At 42.5% G+C, this 17,055-nt stretch overlaps 1 long non-coding RNA gene across 1 annotated transcript; it reads right to left on the bottom strand.

The window, feature by feature from the left end:
* Positions 1 to 8,226: 8,226 nt before the first annotated feature.
* On the bottom strand, positions 8,227 to 9,575 carry LOC123132223 (uncharacterized). Its single transcript, XR_006464569.1, has 3 exons — positions 8,874 to 9,575; positions 8,508 to 8,780; positions 8,227 to 8,414 (listed from the first exon to the last, which is right to left on the bottom strand). It is a non-coding gene; the product is annotated as an uncharacterized lncRNA (long non-coding RNA).
* Between the last annotated feature and the right edge of the window lie 7,480 nt (positions 9,576 to 17,055).

Genomic DNA, 17,055 nt, shown 5'->3' with positions numbered 1-17,055 from the left:
GGTTTTGGTTAGGGACTTGGATCCATGTAGGGGACGGTGATATGGTTACACGTCTTATCTTCATTTATTTGTTATATGGATGAACGAGTCAATTAGCTGTATAGCTGTACCAGTGTACTAGCTGTTCTTCCACCAGTTCTGCTGTTTGAGCGGTAGTCCGTTTTTTTTAGAAGAATCCATCTTTCATAAAGGGGGAAAATATGCATCTGTTTTTAAATTCACCGACTAGTGTTAGCTGGTTAATTTCAGTCTAATTAACCGCAGATCTGTAGAGTTAAGGCGTGTGTGTACCCAATACACTTCAATTAATTAACTAGCTTCTGCCTAAGTTAACCATACTAGTAGTACACACCCTCTCATACATAAAATAATGAGAAAACAATGCACAAAGCGCTATTGTATCATAAAGTTCACTTTCAAAGCATCTTTGGTTTGTGAAATTTCTCCCCAAATCCCGTTGGAGCAGACGTGTGATCCCTGTAAATTTCCTGCCAGCGACAACAAAGAGACCTTTCAACATCTCACAAGAGCCATAACGGAGGATATACACAAATAATATGACAAGAAACTCATGCCTATCCTATCCTCCCCACATTGGCCGCAAGAGAGGAGAGAGCGCTTGGAAATCATCGAACTCGATCGTGAGCTGGCGTCGAGGATGATGACAGGGTGGTGGACGAAGCTGCGTACGATCAAAATGAGAAGGTACGGTCGAAGCGAACGGCGAGAGGTACGGATGGCACTAGGATTAGGTGGCCGCCCACCACGGACTCTGTTTTAAAACAAGTACGACCTGGGTGATTCTTGATATCTTTCCAGCTCTTTGCTCGATCTCTGCTGTCGTGCTTCTGTGTCATGCGTTCGCGCCGTCTTCAGTTCCGGCGTTGAGAAGTACAGTATGATATAGAACATAATCCAGATTTCAGATTCATGTGGCTGATCTCATCGGCTAGATGAAACGAGAATACATACATTCTTAAAAAAACGAAACCTTAGGCTCTACCCATTAATTTGAAAAATAAATAGATAACCTGGTCGGTTAATTAGCTGGAAACATGATGAAAACCGTTACAACATGTCCAAAATCGAGGCATCAACGGCTGGTCTAGGCACGCGCATGCACCCACAGGCACCGTAGAAGTTATATGCAAGAGTCATCGTGGTCACGTCCCCTCGAGCAAGCATTCCGACTTCGCCACATCAAACCATCCATGAGATCGCTACCAAAACAGATGCCCAAAGTCCTCTTGAGGTTCAATTTAAGCACATCCGGCTCCTCAGATAGGTGGATAGGCTTCAAACATGAGTGATTGACAAAAAACTATCACTTTGAGGGTTACCGTCCCACAGAACTACCGTTTTTTAAAAACTGACTGAAAACTATCAAAATTTTCTAATTTTGTGACTAAAAACTATCACTTCCAGAAAATGACCGGTTTAGATGATATAAACACGTTTATGACATGCTGGACCTACCAGTCAGGGCTGACGTGACGAAAAAGTCAACTCCGTTTATTTTGACTGTCAAGTTGACCATTATCACAGGTGAGGCCCGCATGTCAGTCTAACATTTTTTTTCTAAATATCCAATCTTAGTCCCAAGGTAATTCCCGACCCCGCACCATCGCTCCCGACCCTGCACCATCGCTCGATCCGGCCAGCGAGGCAGCCGCTGGCCGCCGAAGCCACGGGATCCGGCAAGGACCTGCCTGTCCATATCCCGGCGAGGCAGCCACTAGCCGCTGGAGCCACAGGATCCAGCGAGTACCCGCGCGTCCATGTCCCGGTTAGGCCGCCGCTGGCCGCCGGAGCCACGGGATCCGGCGAGCACCCACCCGTCCATGTCCGGCGAGGCAGCCGCCGGCGCCTTGGAATTCCGCGACCACCCACCCCTCCATCTCCTGGCAAGGAAGCCGCCATCATCGCGGGATCTGGCGAGTACGTGATGTCGCCGGTACCGCCACCCCAGCCGCCCGAGATCCTGACCGACACGCCCTTCTCGAACGAGCCGAGCGTGTGGCTCTGGATGCTGCTGCCGTCCGCCGCCTACCCTTCGAGCAGATCTCCTTCTAGGGCGATGGCAGGGGGAGGGCCAAGGTCATCCTCGGCGTCGGCCAGACGGCGGGGCGCGCCCAGGCGACGAAGTCGGAGCTGAAGACCGCGAGCGCCGGCAATAGAGGGCGGGGAGGTGACTCACAGGTCCACACAAGGTGTTCGAAGAAATGACAAAGGGAGGAGGAAGAAGAAGGAGGTTGCTGCTGACGTGCAGGCCCCACCTGTAATAACAGTCCACTAAACGGAGTTGACTTTTTCGCCACGTCAGCCCTGACGGGTGGGTCCAGCATGTCATAAACGTGTTTATGTCATCTAAACCGGTCATTTTCTGGAAGTGGTAGTTTTTAGTCACAAAATTAAAAAAATTGGTAGTTTTCGGTCAGTTTTTTAAAAGTGGTAGTTCTGTGGGACGGTAACCCCTAAAGTGGTAGTTTTTTGTCAATCACTCTTCAAACATACTACAATTGGAGAATTTGTTATAAACAATATACACCGGTTTTATTGTACATATATCAGCTATTATTGGTGTGATGTCATAATTATTCTACAAATATTATTTTGCTGGTAATGTATAACGTTTATGGAGTCATCGATGGTGTGTGTTCATATGCGTTCTTCAATAATTTTGGTCGGATTAACTTATTTGTTAGGGAATGAAATAATTTTGGCTGTGTGCATCTCATGATGCAGAGGCCGGGGTTATCCCCTTTTCAGAAAACATAACTTATTTGTTAGGGAATGAATATTCATTTAGCTATAGATGTACTAGCAATATTTCCCAACAGTTTTGCTGTTTGAATTTTCCACATATTCTAGAAAAGCATGACCATGGATGCCTAAGCTAAGAGTTGAGGAATCCATCTTTCAGAAAGGGAGAAAAAAGTGTGGTATTTGTTTTAAGTTCAGCGACTAATGTCACCTAGTCTAATGGTATCCTGTTTTAAGGTGTGTTTTCAAGTTCTCCTATTTACAAAATACATCGTAATTAACTAGCTTGTTTAATACATAGTAGTACCAGGACCAAATCATATAAGTTATCTCTACCATTCGGCATGAGTGGTGAGCTATCTAAAAAATAATTACTCAGGGCGACGCTACACGTCGACCAATGGATAACTGAGAAAAATCATCCGCCCCCTGACCATTTTGCATGGACCCGCTAATGACCGTCCGATATGCCTACATGAGCAGTGGTGTTGTACTGCTTTCTGCAACAGAGGTCTTGCTACAAAAAGCTTCTGTAACAGAAGTCCTGTTGCACAAATATGTCTTGTTGCATATTTCTTTTGCAAGGTTTTTTTACGAGGCTAAAACATGGCCCTATCGCAAAAAGAGCCTTGTTGCAATTGCGACAAGCCCTTGTTTCTCCTTCCATCGGGTTGCTCCTGAGCCATCCGATCAAAAATAAATTGGACGGCCACGGACGAGGACATCAGTGCAAGGGATCCGTCAGGTGGTAGAAGGCATTTTCCTTACAAAAATTATGCAGAACCAATGCACAATGTGTGACTATAGTACTATAGAATTAATGAGAATGGCATTTTGGCTCTCAGCCTCCATGGATGCCAATTTTTTGAAAAAATCAAAAATCAAAAATTTTCATTTCAAAAAAATCTGAAAATTATACATGTAAACAAGGATGTGAGGCATATGTGTGTAAAATTTCAGGATGAAATACGTTGAAATGCAACCTGTCCAAAAAAGACAAATTCATGGTCATGGAGAATGAATAGTATCATGTGTTAAATAACCTAGATTTCATTGATTTATTTATTTGCACAACCCTCATTTCAACATATTTCGTCTTGAAAATTTACAAACTTGTGCACTATGCCTTCATTTAAACATATGAATTTTCATGAATTTTACATTTGGAGGCCTCCATAGAGCTCGGCCCCCAAAAGCAATTTCCGAGAATCCATCACTTATAAAGCATCTTTGGTTTATGGAAAATATTCCAAATGCCTAAAACAGATCAGATCCATGTAAATTTCTAGCCAACAACAACGAAGAGACCTTTCAACATCTCACAAGGATCATAACGGAGGATCTGCACAAACAATATGACAAGAAACTCGTTTCTACCCTATCCTATACTGGCTGAGAACGCGTGGAAATCATCGAAGTCGTGAGTTGGCGGCGACGCTGATGACAGGGTGGCCGGAAGGGTGTACGATCGAAAAGAGATTAATTATTCTATTGGGCAAAAAATATTGTAGAATATTAAAACATGTTTTTTCTTGGAGGAAGGGACGGAAGGTACGGCCGAAAGAATGGCAAGAAGTACGGATGGCACAAGGATTAGGTGGCCAGTCACCACTCTATTTTAATACAAGTCTTTGTGATTCTTGGTATCTTTCCACGTCTTACTCGATCAGTCTTGGTGATCTCTGCTGTCCTGCTATTCTTTCCGAGTCATGTGTTCACGCCCATCTTTCCCGCGTTCTGAAATACTCCAGGTTTCTAGTGTGCCAGAGGTTCAAAAATTTTGATGCTGCATGGTCTGCAGATAGGCACTTCATCCTTCTGAGAGTTATTCATGAGAAACCATCATAGTTGGTGCTAGAGAAACCATCAGATTTATGCTAGGACACAAAAAACTATAGAAACTGCGCTAAACGAGTGATAGATCACACTGATTCTCGGATAAGCTCGCGCAAACAGTGAAACAGGTGGATTTGGCCCACCCTGTCGGACTGATGTGGCAAAGACCAAGCACAAAAAAAAAATAGTTTGACCATGTAGACCCCACCCATCAGCAAGTGCAAAATCATCTTCCTCCCCGTCTCTCCACAATACATCGAGCAACTTGTGGGCGGCCGGACTCCCGCGGCTAGAGGCACCATCTAGGTGGTGGTAGGGGAGGGGGTGGGCACGCGCGCCGTGAGGCCTCGAAGGCCGCCGCTGCTTTCGTCGGAGTGGATGCCCGAGCATATGTGTCCGCGCGAGCCGAGACCTCAATGGCCACCATGGCCATGGCAGCCGCTCTGCTCGAGATAGGCCGGGTCTGTGCCATCATGTTGCCTACATGGGGCTGCATGCCCCTAGCTGTGGCACGCACGCACGCCTGCTGCTACAACAGGAGAGGTCGGGCGCGTGCGTGGCGGCGTGCTGGTGCGACTGCTCGAGGGCGGGTAGAGGCGTGCAACGACGACCCTAGGCGCCGTGCAGGAGCGCGCAAGGGACGACCTCAGCACTGCGGCGGAGCTCCTTGACGAGCCGACACAATGTTGAGCGTGAACAGCCCAAGCCCACTGTCGCGTGCACAACTGCAGAAGATCACCATGGGTGCCTCCCAAGCTTCTCCCTTCCGTGGTTACCAATCAGCTCCCCGATGCGTCGCCGTGCGGCCTCACCTGGTCGTGGAGGCGAGCAGACGAGATTTCCAGGCGCCCATAGCCTGTTTGTTGAAATGCCCAGGAGAAAAATAGACGGAGAAGTAAAAAACTGAAGAAGAAAAGATAAAACGCTTGAGTCATTGACAGGGGGCCGTTGTCCAACTCAGCACAATGTCCACACAAGCACTCCACGTCAGCCCGACAAGTGTGCCTAACTTGTCAATTTTGTTGTCCTCGCGAGTTTATCAGACAATCAATGCTCTCTATTATTCGTCAGGCACAAATTTGATGGTTTCTTGTGACATGCCTCATATGTGGTACTAAGTTGTTATTCTAGGCTCAAGTGTGGTGATTCTAGGTAAATAACTCTCCTTTTGACCTTAAGCACAGTTTAAGTCTAAAGGCCAACCCCCTCCCTTTCTTCAAACCTTCTTTGTGTAGTTTTATTATTAGGGGATGGCAATTTTATTTATAAGAGTGTGGCACTTCTCTATAATAGGGTGGCTTTTTTTTCATTATTGTGAGGATGGCATTTCCATCATTAGAGATGGCATTTTTATTAATAAGAGCATGACATTTTTTTTAATAATAGGTTTGGCATTTTTATTATTGTGAGGACGACATTTTTATTATTTTAAAAGGATTTCATTTTTAATTTGAGAGGTGGAATTTGTTAAAACTGCCACTTCTTTGAACACAAGTTTTTTGGATGGGGGCTAAGAACATGGCAACTTTTGTGGCATGTTTTTTTCACTCTTCTGATTCTTGTTCATGGCATTTTCTAAAGATAAATAAGTTTACTGGGCTTTTGGGCCAATTTTGTACGCCATGGCCCTCCCCGCTGGCGAACTGGAGAAACAGTTCGCTGGAGGACATCTCCCTGGCGAACAAAAACGTTCGCTGGAGGTTCCCCTCTCAGCTGACTCAATTATTGTGTCTAAAAAAAAGGCAACTCAATTATTAGGGTCCCCTTTTATTAACTTCGCCTTAAATGTGATAAACTAATTGACCCAATTACTCCCTCCGTTTTTTTTAGTCCGCATATAATGTTTGGTCAAAGTCAAGCTTTGTAGAGTTTGACTAACTTTATATTAAAAAATATAAACATTCATAATATGAAATCAATATTATCAGATGCACCATGAAACATATTTTCATACTATATAGTTTTTGTATTGTAGATGTTCATATTTTTTTTATATAAATTTGATCAATTTTTATGTAGTTTGACTTTGACCAAATCTTATATGCAAAATAAAAAAAAGGAGGAAGTACAATGTATTTGGGATGAAGCTGTCATTAGGGACAATTTTATGGCGGTTGATGCTGCAAGATTTTGAGAATGCCTCTAAGTGAAAAAGTGGTGGAAGATTTTGTAGCTTAGCATTTGACAAGGCTGTGCTCCTTCTCGGTTCATGCCAATTTGACAAGGTTGTGCTCCTTCTCGGTTCATGCCAATTAGACAATAAAATGAGAAGAGATGACGACCAAGGATCATCAATAAGAAACCCTGTCTAGGAAATAAGATGGATACTGCGGGTGCAAGTCTCTATTCTCTACTACTTAAATTTCTACTAGTAATAATGTACGTGCAATGCACGTTTATATTAGGTAGGATATTAGTTACACGTTATATTAGGTAAGATATATCTGTTGCACGTTGGTATTTGATAAGGTATCAATTATCTTTTTCGTGAAAATGGTAGGATATTAATTACATGACAGATTTCATGGGATAGCGTTGAGTCAAAATGTGTTTATAACCAATGGCAGTGGTGGGTAATTAGAGCGTTGAACGTGTTTGGTGCTCAATATTGGAGCGATTTGAACCACTAGATAACATGATTTGACGGTCAAGATGGTTTGGATCTGCCCCTTTGGGTCTTTTTTATATTGATATAGATATACTACTTAAAAATAACGTAAAGTTCCTATTTCATCCTTCTTTTCACCATCTTTTTGTCCAACCTTTCATGTATATGATAATCAATTACGTTAATTTACTTACCTTCTGAACCAATTTCACTTTAATTTACTTACCAAACTTCTAATCAAAATATAAGATAATTCACGGGCAGAATTTAATAAACATTTATTTACACAATTACATTATTATTGATAGGTAAATCACAAGCTAAGCTAACGCATTAGAATATTTATATCCCGTTGCAAAGCACGGGCATTGTTCTAGTAAAATAAAACAAATTGGATGAAAGGTGTTACATGGAACCGTACCTCTAATATGGTTGTTCTCACGAACATCTCTATTTTTAATGGAGCAGTTGGTAGCCTGGTACGGTTTATTTTCATCCCACCTCCCACCTTAGCTGATTTTTTTTCGTCCTCCTCCCACCTCATATGGTTTTTTTTGTCTCCCCCTCCCCCACACACAAAAAAATAGATGAAAACTATAGCGATGCCCCTCGCATGAAAAAACAGAAGAAAACGGATGAACCGGAGTGAGGCCCCTCGCACGAAAAAAAATGACGAACTAGGCTGCCCTTGATCTATTCCTACGACGACGGGAACCACACCCCAGCCGCCATCGATCCCTTCTGTCGTCGATCCCAGCGAGGCCACATCCGATCTCATGGAGGCCGCCTCAGATCATGCACAACCCCACACACGCATCCGCCTCCGCCGATCCTAGGGAGGGTGTCGCCGATCAGGTTCCGCCTAAATCAAGTTCGCCTAAACCCTAAACCCTTCGTCCATTCAACAGGGCCCAACGCACATACGTACAGAACTCCGATGGAGCAGTACCTTCCTATACGTATGATGATTTTTTATGCTTCCGCCGGCAGCACATTCAATAAGACACTTGAAGGTTTTCGGACTTGTGAATCATACAATTTATACATATGCAACTTCTCTGAATTTTACGCAAAGCTAAATTACACCTTTTCTTTATCAGTGTTCCCAGCTCGACCAGGTTCAAGCTTTTCCTGTAAGCAGTTGGTAGCTTTGTCCTCCTGTACGTTTACTTTGAAATGGACCTCTACTCTGGCTTCTCATGTTGGCCTACATTTGTGATAGGTCGCTCATCAGAACAAAAGGTAAGTATGGGAAATTCAAATAGCAAGGCACCGGAACAGAGAAAGGCATCGGATGTACCTCTACCCCCTCTTGTTGATCTACATCCCCAAGGAAGTCCAGGTTTACCTCTACCCCGTCTTGTTCACCTTCATTCTGGTGTAAACACAACATTGCATATAACTACCGTGTTACAGGCCATAATGAGGGTATAAATGTCGACGAATCCATCCCTGAAATCGTGCCCACACCGAGTCACAACATTGACGAGTATTACCCAATTACTCCAGGTATGGGGCTTTTGTAAATAACGTGCATTATCAAATAGTTCTTATTTGATCTTCTCATGTTGACCTACATTTGTGATATGTCACTCATCAGAACAAAAGTTAAGTATGGGAAATTCAAATAGCATGGCACCGGAACAAAGAAAGGCATCGGATGTACCTCTACCACCTCTTGTTGATCTACATCCCCAAGGAAGTCCAGGTATACCCTCTACCCCGTCTTGTTGACCTTCATTCTGGTATAAACACAACATTGCATATAACTTCCGCGTTACAGGCCATAATGAGGGTATAAATGTCAACGAATCCATCCCAGAAATCGTTCCCGCACCGAGTCACAACATTGACGAGTATTACCCAATGACTCCAGGTATGGGGCTTTTTTAAATAACGTGCATTATCAAATGGGTTTTATTTGATCATTTCATCAATCGTGCCTAACAGATTTGGACAAAAACAACAAACCAAAAGAACCTACCATGTCAGTATTGCATATTAGTCCCTCTGAAGGGGTGATACTAGAACAGGACATCACAAATGACGATGACTTTAGACAGGCTTTACATAGTTGAACCTTAAAAAGCTAAATGGTTTGAGCCATGCGTCCATCTGCATCATACTACTTTCCACGTATCTTAGAAAATAGGGTCTGTAGCTGGCTCCGACAAGTAACAAAATACTACTTTCTGTTCTGCTTATGGACTATAACGACGGACACCTACGCATAACATCTGTCATGTGCGCAACGTAGTGTGACTAATATTCATTTACTGCCTCCGATCCATGGATTGGATACTAAGTTCTGGAATTGGTAGGAAAGAAGTGGTAAATAACAAGCACATAAAAGCATTCTAAAAGTTTTCCAAGATTTTACCAAGAAAATCTTGGTAAAATCTCCTTGCAATTCTATGAGCACGAAGAAATGCAGGACAGATGTAACATCCTGACTCCAATCTTTGTACTGTGAAGTATGTGATAAAACTTTGTGGTAAAAGGCTTGCAGAAAGGAACCTGTAGTAACTTGGGAAATGGACATTGGACTGCAAACTGTTCCAATCGCATAACGGACGGCTAGAAACAAGATACATAGCTTCATCAACTGAGCGCATCAAAATATTGGCTGTAGCTGCATTTATCCGTCCCTCGTCAAGCATTGCCCAGTAACTGGCTTGCACACCTGTGAAGGAAATATGCCCTAGAGGCAATAATAAAGTTATTATTTATTTCCTTATTTCATGATAAATGTTTCTTATTCATGCTAGAATTGTATTAACCGGAAACATAATACATGTGTGAATACATAGACAAACAGAGTGTCACTAGTATGCCTCTACTTGACTAGCTCGTTAATTAAAGATGGTTATGTTTCCTAACCATAGACAAAGAGTTGTTATTTGATTAACGGGATCACATCATTAGGAGAATGATGTGACTGACTTGACCCATTCCGTTAGCTTAGCACTCGATCGTTTAGTATGTTGCTATTGCTTTCTTCATGACTTATACATGTTCCTATGACTATGAGATTATGCAACTCCCGTTTACCGGAGGAACACTTTGTGTGCTACCAAACGTCACAACGTAACTGGGTGATTATAAAGGAGCTCTACAGGTGTCTCCAAAGGTACATGTTGGGTTGGCGTATTTCGAGATTAGGATTTGTCACTCCGATTGTCAGAGAGGTATCTCTATGCCCTCTTGGTAATGCACATCACATAAGCTTTGCAAGCATTGCAACTAATGAGTTGGTTGCGAGATGATATATTACAGAACGAGTAAAGAGACTTGCCGGTAACGGGATTGAACTAGGTATTGAGATACCGACGATCGAATCTCAGGCAAGTAACATACCGATGACAAAGTGAACAACGTATGTTGTTATGCGGTCTGACCGATAAAGATCTTCGTAGAATATGTGGGAGCCAATATGAGCATCCAGGTTCCGCTATTGGTTATTGACCGGAGACGTGTCTCGGTCATGTCTACATTGTTCTCGAACCCGTAGGGTCCGCACGCTTAAGGTTTCGATGACAGTTATATTATGAGTTTATGATTTTTGATGTACCGAAGGAGTTCGGAGTCCCGGATGAGATCGGGGACATGACGAGGAGTCTCGAAATGGTCGAGACATAAAGATCGATATATTGGACGACTATATTCGGACATCGGAAAGGTTCCGAGTGGTTCGGGTATTTTTTGGAGTACCGAGGAGTTACGGGAATACGGGGGAAGAAGTATATGGGCCTTATTGGGCTTTAGGGGAGAGGGAGAGGCAGGCCGCGCCCCCACCCCCCATTGACTAGTCCGAATTGGACTAGGGGGAGGGGCAGCGCCCCCTCCTTCCTTCTCTTCCCTCTTCCCCTTCCTTGTCTCCTACTCCTACTACATGGAAGGACTCCTAGTTGGACTAGGAAAGGGGGAATCCTACTCCCGGTGGGAGTAGGACTCCCCTAGGGCGCGCCATAGAGAGGGCCGGCCCTCCCCTCCTCCACTCCTTTATATATGGGGGCAGGGGGCACCCCATAGACACAAGTTGATCTTCGTGATCGTTCTCTTAGCCATGTGCGGTGCCCCCCTCCACCATACTCCTCGATAATATTGTAGCGGTGCTTAGGCGAAGCCCTGTGACGGTAGAACATCAAGATCGTCACCATGCCGTCGTGCTGACGAAACTCTTCCCCGACACTTTGCTGGATCGGAGTCCGGGGATCGTCATCGAGCTGAACGTGTGCTAGAACTCGGAGGTGCCGTAGTTTCAGTGCTTGATCGGTCGGGCCGTGAAGACGTACGACTACATCAACCGCGTTGTCATAACGCTTCCGCTGTCGGTCTACGAGGGTACGTAGACTACACTCTCCCCTCTCGTTGCTATGCATCACCATGATCTTGCGTGTGCGTAGGAATTTTTTTGAAATTACTACGTTACCCAACAGTGGCATCCGAGCCTAGGTTTTATGCATTGATGTTATGCACGAGTAGAACACAAGTGAGTTATGGGCGATATAAGTCATACTGCTTACCAGCATGTCACACTTTGGTTTGGCAGTATTGTTGGATGAAGCGGCCCGGACCGACATTACGCGTATGCTTACGCGAGACTGGTTCTACCGACGTGCTTTGCACACAGGTGGCTGGCGGGTGTCAGTTTCTCCAACTTTAGTTGAACCGAGTGTGGCTACGCCCGGTCCTTGCGAAGGTTAAAACAACACCAACTTGACAAAATATCGTTGTGGTTTTGATGCGTAGGTAAGAACGGTTCTTGCTCAGCCCGTAGCAGCCACGTAAAACTTGCAACAACAAAGTAGAGGACGTCTAACTTGTTTTTGTAGGGCATGTTGTGATGTGATATGGTCAAGACGTGATGAGATATAAGTTGTTGTATGAGATAATCATGTTTTGTTGAAGTTACTAGCAACAGGCAAAAGCCTTATGGTTATCTCTCTATTGCATAAGATGCAAGCACCAAATAATTGCTTTACTTTATCGCTATGCGATAGCAATAGTTGCAAGAGCAATTGTTGGCGAGACGACCATGTGATGACACATTGATATAGATCAAGATGATGGAGATCATGGTGTCATGCCGGTGACGATAGAGATCATGACAGAACTTTGGAGATGGAGATCAAAGGCGCAAGATGATCATGGCCATATCATGTCACATATTTTGATTGCATATGATGTTTATCTTTTATACATCTTATTTTGCTTAGTTCGATAGTAGCTTTATAAGATGATCTCTCACTAAATTTCAAGGTATAAGTGTTCTCCCTGAGTATGCACCGTTGCGAAAGTTCTTCGTGCTGAGACACCACGTGATGATCGGGTGTGATAGGCTCTACGTTCAAATACAACGGGTGCAAAACAGTTGCACACGCGGAATACTCAGGTTTAACTTGACGAGCCTAGCATATACAGATATGGCCTCGGAACACTGGAGACCGAAAGGTCGAGCGTGAATCATATAGTAGATATGATCAACATAGTGATGTTCACCATTGAAAACTACTCCATCTCACGTGATAATCGGACATGGTTTAGTTGATTTGGATCACGTGATCACTTAGATGATTAGAGGGATGTCTATCTAAGTGGGAGTTCTTAAGTAATATGATTAATTGAACTTAAATTTATTATGAACTTAGTCCTGGTAGTATTTTGCAAATTATGTTGTAGATCAATAGCTCGCGTTGTTGCTTTCATATGTTTATTTTGATATGTTCCTAGAGAAAATCATGTTGAAAGATATTAGTAGCAATGATGCGGATTGGATCCGTGATCTGAGGTTTATCCTCATTGTTGCACAGAAAAATTATGTCCTTGATGCACCGCTAGGTGACAGACCTATTGCAGGAGCAGATGCAGACGTTATGAACGTTTGGCTAGCTCAATATGATGACTACTTGATAGTTTAATGCACCATGCTTAACGGCTTCGAATCGGGACTTCAAAGACGTTTTGAACGTCATGGACCATATGAGATGTTCCAGGAGTTGAAGTTAATATTTCAAGCAAATACCCGAGTTGAGAGATATGAAGTCTCCAACAAGTTCTATAGCTAAAAGATGGAGGAGAATCGCTCAACTAGTGAGCATGTGCTCAGATTGTCTGGGTACTACAATCGCTTGAATCAAGTGGGAGTTAATCTTCCAGATAAAATAGTGATTGACAGAATTCTCTAGTCACCATCACCAAGTTAGTAGAACTTCGTGATGAACTATGATATGCAAGGGATAACGGAAACGATTCCCAAGCTCTTCGTAATGCTGAAATTGACGAAGGTAAAAATCAAGAAAAACATCAAGTGTTGATGGTTGACGAGACCACTAGTTTCAAGAAAAGGGCAAAGGAAAAAAGGGGAACTTTAAGAAGAACAACAAGCAAGTTGCTGCTCAAGTGAAGAAGCCCAAGTCTGGTCCTAAGCCTGAGACTAAGTGCTTCTACTACAAAGGGACTGGTCACTGGAAGCAGAACTACCCAAGTATTTGGCGGATAAGAAAGGATGGCAAAGTAAACAAAGGTATATTTGATATACATGTTATTGATGTGTACTTTACTAGTGTTCATAGCAACCCCTCAGTATTTGGTACTAGTTCAGTTGCTAAGATTAGTAACTTGAATCGGGAGTTGCAGAATGAACAGAGACTAGTTAAGGGTAAGGTGACGATGTGTGTTTGAAGTAGTTCCAAGATTGATATGATCATCATCGCACACTCCCTATACTTTCGGGACTAGTGTTGAACCTAAATAAGTGTTATTTGGTGTTTGCGTTGAGCATAAATATGATTTGATCATGTTTATTGCAATACGGTTATTCATTTAAGTAAGAGAATAAATTGTTGTTCTGTTTACATGAATACAACCTTATATGGTTACACACCCAATGAAAATGGTTCGTTGGATCTCGATCGTAGTGATACACATATTCATAATATTAAAACCAGAAGATGCAAAGTTAATAATGATAGTGCAACTTATTTGTGGCACTGCCGTTTAGGTCATATTGGTGTAAAGCGCATGAAGAAACTCCATGCTGATGGATTTTTGGAATCACTTGATTATGAATCACTTGATGCTTGCGAACCATGCCTCATGGGCAAGATGACTAAAATGCCGTTCTCCAGAACAATGGAGCGAGCAACTGACTTATTGGAAATAAAACGTACTGATGTATGCGATCTGATGAGTGTTGAGGCTCGCGGCGGGTATCGTTATTTTCTGACCTTCACAGATGATTTAAGTAGATATGGGTATATCTACTTGATGAAACATAAGTCTGAAACATTTGAACAGTTCAAAGAATTTCAGAGTGAAGTGGAAAATCATCATGACAAGAAGATAAGGTTTCCACGATCTGATCGCGGAGATGAATATTTGAGTTACGAGTTTGGTCTTCAATTAAAACAATGTGGAATAGTTTCACAAATTCATGCCACCTGGAACACCACAGCATAATGGTGTGTCCGAACGTCATAACCGTACTTTATTGGATATAGTACAATCTATGATGTTTCTTACCGATTTACCACTATAGTTTTGGGGTTATGCACTAGACACAGCTGCATTCACATTAAAAAGGGCACCATCTAAATCCGTTGAGACGGCACCGTATGAACTGTGGTTTGGCAAGAAACCAAAGTTGTCGTTTCTTAAAGTTTGGGGTTGTGATGCTTATATGAAAAAGTTTCATCCTGATAAGCTCAAACCCAAATCGGAGAAGTGCGTCTTCATAGGATACCAAAAGAAAATGTTGGGTACACCTTCTTCACAGATCCGAAGGCAAGATATTCGTTGCTGAGAATTGATCCTTTCCAGAGAAGGAGTTTCTCTCGAAAGAAGTGAGTGGGAGGAAAGTAGAAAACTTGATAAGGTAATTGTACCTTCTCCCTTATTGGAAAGTAGTTCATCACAGAAATCTGTTCTTGTGACTACTACACCAATTAGTGAGGAAGCTAATGATGATGATCATGTAACTTCAGATCAAGTTACTACCGAATCTCGTAGGTAAACCAGAGTGAGACCCGCACCAGAGTGGTACGGTAATCCTGTTCTGGAAGTCATGTTACTAGACCATGACGAACTTGCGAACTATGAGGAAGCGACGATGAGCCCAGATTCTACGAAATGGTTTGAGGCCATGAAATCTGAGATATAATCCATGTATGAGAACAAAGTATGGACTTTGATGGATTTGCCCGATGATCGGCAAGCCATAGAAAATAAATGGATCTTCAAGAGGAAGACAGACGCTGATAGTAGTATTACTATCTACAAAGCTAGAATTATCGCAAAAGGTTTTCGACAAGTTCAAGGTGTTGACTACGATGAGAGTTTCTCACTCGTATCTATGATTAAGTCTGTCCGAATTATGTTAGCAATTGCCGCATTTTATGAAATCTGGCAAATGGATAAACAAAACTGCATTCCTTAATGGATTTACTAAAGAAGAGTTGTATACGATGCAACTAGAAGGTTTTATCGATCCTAAAGATGTTAACTAAATATGCAAGCTCCAGCGATCCATCTTTGGACTAGTGCAGACATCTCGGAGTTGGAATATACGTTTTGATAAGTTGATCAAAGCATATAGTTTTATACAGACTTGCGGTGAAGCCTATATTTACAAGAAAGTGAGTGGGAGCACTACAACATTCCTGATAAGTATATGTGAATGACATATTGTTGATCGAAAATAATGTAGAATTATTTTGCAAAGCATAAAGGAGTGTTTGAAAGGATTTTTTTAAAGAAAACCTCGATTGAGCATCAAGATCTATAGAGATAGATCAAGACGCTTGATAAGTTTTTTCAGTGAGTACATACCTTGACAAGATTTTGAAGTAGTTCAAAATGGAACAATCAAAGAAAGAGTTCTTGCCTGTGTTACAAGGTGTGAAATTGAGTAAGACTCAAAACCCGACCACGGCAGAAGATAGAAAGAGAATAAAAGCCATTCCCTATGCCTCAGCCATAGGTTCTATAAAGTATGCCATGTTGTGTACCAGATCTATTGTATACCCTACACTGATGTTGGCAAGGGAGTACAATAGTGATCTAGGAGTAGATCACTGGACAGCGGTCAAAATTATCCTTAGTGAAATAAGGATATGTTTCTCGATTATGGAGGTGACAAAAGGTTCGTCGTAAAGGGTTACGTCGATGCAAACTTTGACACCGATCCAGATGATTCTAAGTCTCAATCTGGATGCATATTGAAAGTGGGAGCAATTAGCTAGAGTAGCTCCGTGCAGAGCATTGTTGACATAGAAATTTGCAAAATACATACGGATCTGAATATGGCAGACCCGTTGACTAAACTTCTCTCACAGGCAAAACATGATCACACCTTAGTACTCTTTGGGTGTTAATCACATAGCGATGTGAACTAGATTATTGACTCTAGTAAACCCTTTGAGTGTTGGTCACATAATGATGTGAACTATTGGTGTTAAATCACACGGCAATGTGAACTAGATTATTGACTCTAGTGCAAGTGGGAGACTGAAGGAAATATGCCCTAGAGGCAATAATAAAGTTATTATTTATTTCCTTATTTCATGATAAATGTTTCTTATTCATGCTAGAATTGTATTAACTGGAAACATAATACATGTGTGAATACATAGACAAACAGAGTGTCACTAGTATGCCTCTACTTGACTAGCTCGTTAATCAAAGATGGTTATGTTTCCTAACCATAGACAAAGAGTTGTTATTTGATTAACGGGATCACATCATTAGGAGAATGATGTGACTGACTTGACCCATTCCGTTAGCTTAGCACTCGATCGTTTAGTATGTTGCTATTGCTTTCTTCATGACTTATACATGTTCCTATGACT

Source organism: Triticum aestivum, chromosome 6A (assembly GCF_018294505.1).
Source record: "Triticum aestivum cultivar Chinese Spring chromosome 6A, IWGSC CS RefSeq v2.1, whole genome shotgun sequence".
NCBI classification, from domain to species: domain Eukaryota; kingdom Viridiplantae; phylum Streptophyta; class Magnoliopsida; order Poales; family Poaceae; genus Triticum; species Triticum aestivum.
Note: the sequence above shows the minus strand (reverse complement) of the source record. Positions and strands in the feature narration are given on the sequence as shown.